The sequence below is a fragment of the Prionailurus viverrinus genome, chromosome B1 (genome assembly GCF_022837055.1).
Source record: "Prionailurus viverrinus isolate Anna chromosome B1, UM_Priviv_1.0, whole genome shotgun sequence".
In the NCBI taxonomy this organism is placed as follows: domain Eukaryota; kingdom Metazoa; phylum Chordata; class Mammalia; order Carnivora; family Felidae; genus Prionailurus; species Prionailurus viverrinus.
The window spans coordinates 73796915-73809036 of NC_062564.1; positions in this window are offsets into that span (position 1 = coordinate 73796915).

Consider the following 12122-nt stretch of genomic DNA (forward strand, 5'->3'; position numbering starts at 1 on the left):
TGAATAAAGAAGATGTAATATACATACACACACACACACACACACACACACACACACACACACACACACACACATACACAATGGAATACTACTTGGTAAAGAGAAAGAATGAAATCTTGCCATTTGCAACAATGTGGATGGAACTGGAGAGTATTATGCTAAGTAAAATAAGTCAGAGGAAGACAGATATCATACGTTTTCACTCATATGTGGAATTTGAGAAATTTAACAGAAGACCATGGGGGAAGGGAAGGGAAAAAAATAGTTTCAAACAGAGAGGGAGGCAAACCATAAGAGACTCTTAAATACAGAGAACAAACTGAGGGTTGGTGGGGGGAGCAGGGGGGGGAAATGGGTGATGGGCACTGAGGAGGGCACTTGTTGGGATGAGCACTGGGTATTGTATATAAGTGATGAATCATGGGAATCTACTCCCGCAGCCAAGAGCACAGTGTATACACTGCATGTTAGCTAACTTGATGATAAATTATATTTAAAAAATATATTAATAAATAAATTAATTAATAAATAAAAAGTTTTGAGGAAAACAAGGAAGTTGAAGATTTCTACAAAGGAAAAAAAAAACTTAGTTGAAGGAAGTAACTCGATTGAGGGTCTAGGGGACCTCACTTTGCAAATATAAAAAGTGATTTAAATATCATAATTAGTTCTGTGGAAAGGAAAACCAAGTCTAGTTTCGGCCCATATTCACTATGAGCCCTCCTTGTGGTCCAAAATAGGCAAGATGAGAATCTGTGATAAATGACAAGCTCAGAAAGCAATGCTTCCTTCAGATTTGAATCTTTCCACAGAAATTCTGCTGAGTCTGTCATGAAATTTTCTAATGTCTCTCATTTTTTTTAAGTTTATTCGTTTATTTTGAGACAGAGAGAGAGCGTGGGGGAGGGACAGAGAGAGAGAGAGGGAGACAGAATCCTAACCAGGGGCTCAAACCCATTACTGTGAGATCATGACCTGAACCAAAATCAAGAAAAACACTTAACTGATTAAGCCACCCAGGCACTCCAGCGTCTCTCATTTTTGTTTTAATTTTTTTTAATGTTTATTTTTGAGAGAGACAGAGAGAGCGCGAGCAGGGGAGGGGCAGAGAGAAAGAGGGAAACAGAATCTGAAGAAGCCTCCAGGCTCCGAGCTGTCAGCACAGATCCCCACTCAGGGTTCGAACTCATGAACTGTGAGATCATGACCTGAACTGAAATCAAGAATCAGACACTTCAGCTGACTGAGCCACCCAGGCACCCAAGTGTCTCTCATTTTTAAAATAGCGACAACTAGCACCCTTTATTGATATTAGGAGTAGTTATTTTATTTAGTTAGTTATTTAGTTAGTTATTTGCCTCAAAGAAGCAAATAAGCTCTATGATTAAGAAGGAAAGTTGATCTTAAACCATTTCCTAAAGCTAAGGGCCCACAGCCCAATAATGCCATTAAATATTTCATGCAAATGATAAATTTGAAAAGACTTAGTTTTGTGCCAAGCCATGATGGAGAACTCCTGAGGTGGTGTCCTCAGAGAAGGACACAGGATATATCATTGCTCCTTTCTGGAAGTAACTAATTGAGATGATTTGCAAATCTTACTCTACAGAAATCCCTCTCCTTGGGGGCAAGACTCTTCCTCTCTTGCATGCTATGGAAGGAACACAACAAAAGCAAAAACAAGTCTGGTAGGGAGCTTTGATAGAAGGGTGGAGAAGCATGGTGTTCCTATGATGGCCAAAGCCCACCAAGCACCACTGCACCTCCTCTCACCAAAGCCCGAATATGCAGAATCAGGACTTCCAGGCCCCATCCAAACAGCTCTCCCCTCCCCAAGCCTGGTTTCCCTACTCCAGCAGGGCCAGGCCCCACAGAGCCCCCTAAACCAGTGTAAGCCTCCTCACCTTTACTTCGCTGTCCCTGTGTCTCCTTTGTCTCAGGACACAGCTGAAACCCCACCTCCTCTGCACAGCATTCTCTAACCTGCCTGTGCACACTCCTCTCATCTTTCTCTCAATTCCATCCATGCCCAAAGTGTGATCTGTGAGCCTGGCGTTAAATCTCAAAGTACCTTTTCTGTTTCTCTATATCCACTATATTTGTTTTGCTCTCCCATTCAAATGGCCAACGAAAAGACAAGCAGGCATCTCATATCTTTTGTTGTCCTCTGATCCTAGCATAAGCCTCACTCAGGAATTACTTGCTGAGGTGACTCCATTCAAACTGAACAATGAGGTCAAGGGTGAGGCAAAAGCAAATACCTTCCAGACAGAGGTCAGAACTCTTTCTGTTTCCCAAGCTTGCAAAGGGGGTAACAGACTTTCTCACCAAAGTCCCTCTATGCTCACAGTTGGGGTCAAACAGTAGCATGTGAACATGTGAGAAATACTCAGGGGGAGTAGAGTTTTGAGAGTGTATTGTTTTCCTCCTAGCTAATGAAGGTCTTTTCTCTCTCCTTGGTATTTCCCAATTTAAAAAATTGTCTGATTTTAGAGAAAACTAAAAGAATGTGTGTGGTTTATTAAAGCCAATTTATAAGCCTTAGAAATCTGATATTTTTCTTTTTTATTCATTCATCATACATTTATGAAAAATATTTAGTTACTGAGGGGCAACTCTGTTCACTACAATAAGTGCTAGTTGTACACTGATAAATAAAACATGCAAGGTTGTTACCATCACAGAACGTGTTATCTCTCCTAAGTGAGACAGAGTCTGAGCAAGTGAACAAACATAGAAACAAAGTGTTAAGGGGTGGATTGGATGATGTGTCAATTATGTCTCAATAAGACTGTTAACAAAAAGGTAAAGACTACAGAGAGGGGCTTTTAGAAGAAAATTTTTAAATGTGTATTCATTTTTGAGAGAGAGACAGAGCGTGAGCAGGAGAGGAGCAGAGAGAGGGAGACACAGAATCCGAAGCAGGCTCCAGGCTCCAAACTGTCAACACAAAGCCTGACGCGGGGCTCAAACTCACAAACCATGAGATCATGACCTGAGCCGAAGTCGGACACTTAACCTACCGAGCCACCCAGGCACCGAGAGGGGCTTTAATAAGCTGAGCATCAGGGATACCTGTTTCTACCATGTTCTGAGTGCACATGCCCGGTAATTATCATCTGTATGTCCTCACGGGATACCCGGTGCACACTAGGTGCTTCTTAAAATATCTATGGCCCAGACAAAGCATGCTGAGCCAGGATTGAATCTTTCCTCATTGAAGATTATGGAGAACAGAAGGAAACACACATCTAGCTACTACCTCCTGTCACAAACGTTCTGGTCACATTTTAACTTGGCTAATTGGATCGGCTGTTCCTGTGGCCACTCCTCTCCCCCGCTTTTGGGGGATAACTTTAATCTCCAACTGCTTCATTTTCCACTTTGGTGAGTCACCAGGCAGAGGATGGAGAATGTAAGTCATTACTTTCCTCATCTTCGCAGGTAATTTGATACTGTACATGGTCCTTTAGAATGTTTCTTCTGTATTTAAATCTTGGCAAGGGCATGCTACATTGTTTGCAATTCTTCTATTCTCATTGCCAACTTTTTCTGGAAAAATCATAGAAAATAAGATGCAGGATACATCAAGCCACAGCCACTTGGCTCCCTGGAGTTATAGGGTTTTTCTCATTCCCTTGCACCCCTCATTGGTTTCCAGCACTGGCTTGCTCTCTCTCCTCCCCTGTTTTTTATCTCTCCCCCACCCTCTCTCCCTTTCTGTCCCTCTGTCTCTCTGTCTCTCTCTCGCTCTCTGCTAATGCTTCTGAAGAGACCCTCTGGAAACTCTCCTGAGACCCTCAGTTGTACTCAGGGGCTGCTTGAGAACATGCTAATCCCCTTCCTCTTTCACACCCTGAAAATTAAACATTCCAAAAATGCCCTTCTTGCAGGTGACATTGACTGGCTTAATCTCTGACAGGTTTTCTACTTGTGTTGACATGAGAGGCAGAGAAAAATTAGGTGTTCTCCAATGGGTTCTCTAAGAATACACTGAAAGGAAGCTCCTAATATAAACCAGCCCAGAATTCCAATGCTTTGGACATGTCCTACAATCTACACATTGTTAGAGCTAGCTCCTTTAATAACAGCAGGGACTTGTTGGACTTCCAAAGGATAAATTAAGTTACCATTTGCTGCCCAGTGTATCATTTAGGGAAGTTTTCCCTTCAGGGCCAAACCCATGGTTACAGACATGAGAGTGTTCCTTTGGTGAACAGATAATGAAACTTGAGAGTTATTTACCATCGTTCATTACTAACTACATTAAAATATAAGCCTTGGCCCTTGAGTCAAACTTTGTTTTCTCAACATTTGGGCTTGAATGTTTTCAATATATTAAACAAGATTCTGCAGTAAAACATTGACTCTGTACTGGTTAGCTTTATGTTAGTCACGTGTCTGAAGTATTTCTTCCGAATAGTTCAACCCAGGTTTATTTGTGGATGGTAGTGGATCTTTATCCCCAATGCATCTATTGAGGATCAGCTGCCATGGGGACATGCCCAATTTTAAGAAGAGACTGATATGTTGTGAATAGACAATGAAATAGGGAGTTTGAACCATCCGAAATGGAATATCCAGCAGCAAACTGAATAGCATTTTTGAGCCAATTATTGCAAGAGGGGTGGCATCAACAATTCAAAGATTCAGTCATGGGTTTGTCAACAAACCTGAAAATGCTCAATTCCTTATGCCATATAGGCACAGCCAAAGGATGTATCACTTCAGTATATGTTTAAGACGACAACTCAAGGGGCACCTGGGTGGCTCAGTTGGTTAAGCATCGGACTCTTTGATTTTGGCTCAGATCATGATCTCATGGTTGATGCATTGAAGCCCCATCTCAGGATCTGTGCTGACAGCATGGAGCCTGATTGGGATTCTCTCTCTCCCTCCCTCCCTCCCTCCCTCCCTCTCTCTCTCTCTCTCTCTCTACCCCTCTCCTGCTCGTGCATGCTTTCTCTCCCTCTCTCTCTCTCTCTCTCTATCTCAAAATAAATAAGTAAACATTTTTAAAAAGACAGCTCAGCAATTATAACATTAATATAAACACAGTAGGGAGTTCAATCAGGGGGCTGAGCACACAGGTAAATTTTTTCTCTTAAAAATTTTGGAATTTGACAAAATAATCCATTAGATGATTAGGTCTGTTATGTGTGTCTCCTTGAGTCTTCTTTACAGACTTAACCCCAGGAACATGGAGCTGCTATGTGTTGTCACTAGACTGAAAGCTACATATTTTGTTACCTGAAAGTTTTCCTTATATTTCTGAAAAACAAATATGTAACTAACAGGGATAATTGGGCCAGTGCAGACTTGGTTGTTCCTCCCAGTCTCAGGTCAATGGAATCTTCACCCTTACCTCACCTGCAATTCAGAGCAGGCAAAGAAAGGACTAAACAGCAGGTGCCAAAATATAAATGGAGCATTCAGCAGATAGTTATCCCTCTCAGGGATTTAGATCTGATTTCCTTTTAATATAACTTAGGTCATATTTTTCTCTATGAAAATACTGAGGTGTGTGTGTGGGTTAAATTATGTCTCCCAGAAAGATATATGGAAGTCCTAACCCCTGGTATCTGTGAATGTGACCTCATTTGGAAATATGGTCTTTGCAGACACAATCTCATTAAAATGAGGGCATCCTGGATGAGAGTGAGCCCTAATCCAATTACTGGTGTTCTAATAAAGAGAGGGAACTTCAGACACATGGACACAGAAAGGAGGAGGCCATATTAAAGGAAGCAGACATTGGATCGTTGCATCTACAAGCCAAGCAACATCAACAATTACCGGCAACCACCAGAAGAAGCTGCACGAGGCAAGGCAGGCTCTTAGAGTCTTCAAAGAGAGTACGGATCCTTCTGGACTTCTAGCCTCCAGAACTGTGAAGGAACATATTTCTGTTGCTATCAACTACCCAGGTTGTGGAAGGAAACTAATACAGACTGATTTTCATCTTTTTTCTTCCATTTTAGTTACTTAATCTTTAAATCTTCAATTTTAACTTCTACAGCGTTTGCCTATCAGGATTTGAAGATGACATTTTTGTTTAAAAACCTGTATCTGGACATGGCAGTTTTCCTTGATGACTTTGCTGTGGAATGTTTGCATTTCAAGGGGAAAGAAAAGGAAATGCTTACTTGTGTGTTTAAACACAGTGTTCCTGCCAGGATAAAATAAATGTCTGTCCATGATATGACAGTTAAATGGGGATTCATTCTGCCGCAGAAAATCTGCAGAGAATGAGCTTTCCAGCAGCATTGCTCCCATAGGTAAGTGGACACAATTCTATTGCAGGAGAAAACTAGGGCTTACCAATGGGTTTCTCGGTGAATTGTCTCTAGTTCACTGCCATACATATTTACATAATTAAGTGCTGATGGAGTAACAAACAGAGAAGATTCAAATCTTCCTCATAAAATGACCCTATCTCTTAGAGTGGTAGTGAGTATTAAACAGTAGAACATAGTTCCTACTATGCCCTGAAAGCCCAATGAAGAGAAATCACTGTCATTATTAGTAACTGTAAAGATACTTAAGGTTTTCTTATTGCAAATCACTCTGAATCTTTTGTGAAAGGAAGCAAACTCTAGAAAAACAGGTAAAGTATATTTAGGAGGTAAAATTTACTAGTTCTTTTTCCAGAACACTTGAAAATTTCTTGATACCCCAAATTCTCTCACTTCTATAGCCTGGCTGAAAATCTGCCCAAACCCCTCCCCACACCCCTCCCCCAAATGATAGCGGCTGATGTTCACCCTAGCTTACACTGATAAGTTCAATGTTAGCTATTGACCTGGACAATGATCTGGCCTACAAATGTTGTATCTGCTCAACAATAACCAATGAATTGGAAAATATTCTATTGTAGGGCTTAAGGCCAAGCCAATACTGCATTTCAGCTATGCTCATTCTCTTTGATCCAGGATAACCCTTAAATTCATTGATACCTATAGATACTAAGTTTTAAGTAAGGAAATTTATTTTTTTGTTTGTTTCAAATTTTTATGTAAATTCTAGTTAACATATAGTGTAATATTGGTTTCAGAAGTAGTTTCATCACTTACATACAATACCCAGTGCTCATGACAAGTTCCCTCCCTTAATACCCATCACCCATTTAACCCATCCCCCGCCCACCTCCCCTCCAGCAACCTTCAGCTTTTTCTTTATAGTTAAGAATTTCTTATGGTTTGCTTCCTTCTCTCTTTTTTCCCCCTTTCCCCTATGTTCATCTGTTTTGTTTCTTAAATTCCAGGTATGAGTGAAATCATATGGTATTTGTCTTTCTATGACTGATTTATTTCACTTAGCATAATATTCTCTAGTTTCATCCACATCATTGCAAATGTCAAGATTTCGTCCTTTTTGATGGCTGAGTAATATTCCAGTGTGTGTGTGTGTGTGTGTGTGTGTGTGTGTGTGTGTGTGTGTGTGTATACACACACACACATACACACATATATCACATATTTTTTATCCATTCATAAGTTGATGGACATTTGGGCTCTTTCCACAATTTGGTCATTGTTGATGATGTCGCTATAAACATTGGGGTGCATGTACCCCTTTTAATCAGTATTTTGTCTCCTTTGGGCAAACGCCTTAGTAGTGCAATTGCTGGGTTGTAGGGCAGTTCTATTTTTAATTTTTTGAGGAACCTCCATACTGTTTTCCAGAGTAGCTGTACCAGTTTGCATTCCAACCAACAGTGTGAGTGTTCCCCTTTCTCCGCATCCTCAATAACATCTGTTGTTTCCTGTGTTGTTAATTTTAGACATTTTGGCAGGTGAGAGGTGGTATCTCATCATGGTTTTGATTTGTATTTCCCTGATTATGAGTGATGTTGAGCATCTTTTCATGTGTCTGTTAGGCATCTGGATGTCTTCTTTGGAGAAATGTCTGATCATATCTTCTGCCAATTTCTTCACTGGATTATTTATTTTGGGGGTGTTGAGTTTTGTAAGTTCTTTGTAAGTAACGTAATTTCATTTTGTGGAAAACAGTAGTTTGAATTCAGGCACAAAAGCTACGTTTGAGTATGACTGCTTTTAGAGATAACATCTGTAAGGTTTGGTGGGTCATGTGTCCATATGTGATTTTTGCCTGATGAATGCCTGTTTGCCCTTGCCAAGACCCAGCTGGGACTGTAAGCAAAAACCCTTGGAGTACTCTCTCTAGAGAGCCTATGCCCTTCTGTGGTTGCTGTTGCCACCTCCTGTCATGATTGCTGAGCCTTCCTTGACTGGGCATGTTAGACCCAGCATTCCTCGGGGGCCCACAGACCACCAGAGGGTGCTCCCACCTCTGTCATCAGTGTGTGATGTCTTGCCTTCAGTGGTGAGAACCTTTCCCTCCCATGGGCTAGGACCTTCTCCTTCCTCACTGCTGGACTGAGGAGACAAGAAGCGCCAGGGATGCTTGCTTTTGTCTTACTTACACAGATGAGTGTATGGTTTCAGTATAACAACCCATAGTTATAGTAAAAGATTTCACTCTGGCTATAAGCACCAAGCAGAGAGTTAAGGAAGTAGCCAGTATGTTCAGATAGAAAGCAAATGTGGAATAGCAGTGATTTTCCCAAGTTGTTTGTCGATATCAAATTAATCAAGTTTATTCTTATAAATATTTTTGTAACTTTATATTTTAAAATGATTTGAAACTTAGGGTGTAAAAACAGCACAAGGTGCACCACATATACCCTTTTCCCTGAGTCAACAACTGTTTATTTTATTCCATTTGCTTTATAATTCTCTCTTTTGATAAGCAGATAGATAAATATGTGTGTGTATCCATATGCACAAATGCATGTATATGTATATATACATATATATGTACATTATTTTTCAAACCATTTGAGAGTAACCTGAAGACATATACCTTTGCTCCTTAATGCTTCATTGTATATTTCTTGGGAACAAAGACCTTGTTACAAAACCATAGTGCAATTTTCAAAATAGGGATATTTAATTTTGATGTAATTCTATTATTTAACCCACAGCCCTTTTTCAAAGTGTGTCAAAGTCCCCCCAGATGTACTTGATATCTAATTGTTTGCCATTCCAGGATCACTCCGGGAACACATACTGCATTCGGTGGTCCTGTCTCCTTAGTCTCCTTCAATCGGGAACACTTCTCCAATCTTTGTTTTTTTGTTTTTTTTTTCAACGTTTATTTATTTTTGGGACAGAGAGAGACAGAGCATGAACGGGGGAGGGGCAGAGAGAGAGGGAGACACAGAATCGGAAACAGGCTCCAGGCTCTGAGCCATCAGCCCAGAGCCTGACGCGGGGCTCGAACTCCCAGACCGCGAGATCGTGACCTGGCTGAAGTCGGGCGCTTAACCAACTGCACCACCCAGGCTCCCCTCCAATCTTTGTTTTTATAGACCTGATCACTTTCAAATATTACAGACAATTATTTTACTGAATGTTCTTCAATTTGGATTTGAATGATGTTTGCTTATGACAAGATTCAGATCACTCATTTTTGGTGGAAATGACACCAAGTGGTGCTGTGCCCTTCTCAGTGCACCATATTAGGAAGCACATGCTATTAGTTTGTCCCATTATTGGTGACATTGATTTTGATCATTTGGATAAGGTGATGTCCAGCAGATTTCTCCACTGTAAGTAACTATTTGTCCCTATGTAATTAATAAGTAATTTGTGGAGAGATACTTTGAGATCATGAAAATATCCTGTTTCTCACTAAATTCACTCGCTAGCTTTAGCATCAATTGTTGATTTTCTGCCCACCATTCTTTATGTATTTACTACATGGCATTCTGTTTTATTGTTTCTTGATTGTTTGGGTTCTATAATTATTAGTATATATTTTCCCTTATTTATTATTTTTACTTCTGTCAGTATGAACTTGTAGTTTTAAAGTTCTTTTTTTTTTAATTTCTTTTAACATTTATTTTTTGAGAGAGAGATAGAGTGTGAGCAGGGGAGGGGAAGAGAGAGAGGGAGACACAGAATCCGAAGCAAGCTCCAGGCTCTGAGCTGTCAGCATAGAGCCCGACGCGGGGCTCGAACCCACGAACCATGAGATCGTGACCTGAGCCGAAGTCAGACGCTTAACTGAATGAGCCACCCAGGTGCCCCTGAACTTGTAGAGTTTTTTAAAAAAATGTTTATCTTTTTGGAGAGAGAGAGAGACTGGGGGAGGGGCAGAGAGAGAGAGAGAGAGAGAGAGAGAGAGAGAGAGAATCCCAAGCATGCTCTGTGTTGTCAGTACCAAGACTGACATGGGACTCAATCCCACAAACAGTGGGATCATGACCTGAACCAATATCAAGAGTTGGCAGCTTAACCAACTAAGCCACCTAAGAGCCCCTGACTCATAGATTTTTATTTTACCCAATGTGTTATAATCCATTACTGTCATTATTCATGATTATGATGAAATTCACCCTAGTCAATCAGTAGGAGCCCTTTCAAGCTGGCTCCTCTGTCTTCTTGGTATATCTCCATTAATCTTCAAGCACTTCCTTACTTTTTAGCAAAATAAGAGGCTTATGAGCACTTCTAACAAAATAAGTACATGTTTGCACTAGCTACAGCCACAAAAAGTACCACTGAAGTCAGCTTCCCTCTTGCTTGCCCTTGCCCTGGAAGGCCTATGGTTGGAAGGGAGGGGCTATACCAGGCAGGGAGGCTGACCCTGGTACCTTGTGTCCTTCAAGGTGATATATAAGCATGTGGTGGCAGAAGAGTCTGTATGGGCTCGGGGCTTGGGGGCCATTGAGTAGAAGGAAAATGTGCTTATTTCATTTATTTCTTATTCAAGCATCTTTGAGTGTCCTTTGTCATAGTCTTATGACAAATTCTCTGCTCCTGCTATGCAGGAGGGATGCATAAGAGAAAAATAATCAGATTCAAAATGAATCAAAGATTGTAGATACACAGTGCCCATGTCTTGGCTACCAGTATGCACAAGCTATATTCAGATCAGGCATCTTGGCACCAGGAGACAAGAGCGAGAGGCAGCAACACAGAGCGTAGGTGGGTTTTAGAGGGAAGTGTTCATGTGGCCTCAGACACTTCTCAGTTGGCTCACAAGTATAATGGGATGGAGAAGACATGAATCCTGAAGGAAACATGGATGGAAGTTTGTATTTCATACTTAAACCTAAATTCCCATTCCCCTACCACAAAGGGTTAAGGTGGTTAAATTATTCTCCACTCATAAAGAAAAGAACGTTAAAAGATTTATTTTAACCACTAATCCCTGCTCAGACCTTAAAAGAAGATTAATGGTATGAGTGGAGGATCCAGTTCATTGCAAATTTTGTCTTAAGATCACACTGGCCTAGCAGATTATATGATTACAGAGTATTAATCATAATACAGACAAATTACACCTTCTCTTATTGGGAGGCAACAACACAATTGGGAGTCGAGTCCTGGAAAGCTGAGTTCTCCATAATGCTTACTGAAAGGAAAAGGGAGTAGTAAGTTAGTCACAGATTCAGCTAGAAAATCAAATTCTGGGAAATTGTAAACAAATTGCCTCAGGGACATTTCATAGACGGCCTTAAATCTGTATTTGCCAGATATAAACCTTACCCCTGAAAGTGGGAAAACACAGTATCCCAAATCTACACGCATGATGACAGACTTGAGAGAGAAATAAATTATACCCATAATAGCCTTGATTTCATCTTTTGGGCATGGTTAGAGCGAGCATACACGTAAGGCCAAAACATGTCCTCACATACCTCATAACAAAGTAAGCTCTTTTAAACGTCTTTTGCAATAGACAATTTTATGGTTTGGTTAGGCACCCTCACCCTCACCTCTCTGCTTAGAGAGGAATTTCCCCTCAACTGAAATCCACAGAAGAGTGGGGGGGGCGGGGGGTTGGGGAGAGAAGTGAGGCCGCAAGAACCAAGTGGTCCTTCTGCTATTTGGACATGCGGTGACTTTAAAAATGATGTAGAAATAAATGTGTTAGCATGTGGAAAGTTAGCCTTAACAGAATGTATAAGGGGTCTCTTGGCACGCAAAAGGTGTCTGATAAAGTGTGTTCCAGACCAAAGCTCCAAATTAAGTATTTGAGAATGTCATCCAAAAGAAAGTGGTGGGGGACAGGGGGCCAAAGAGTTGGCA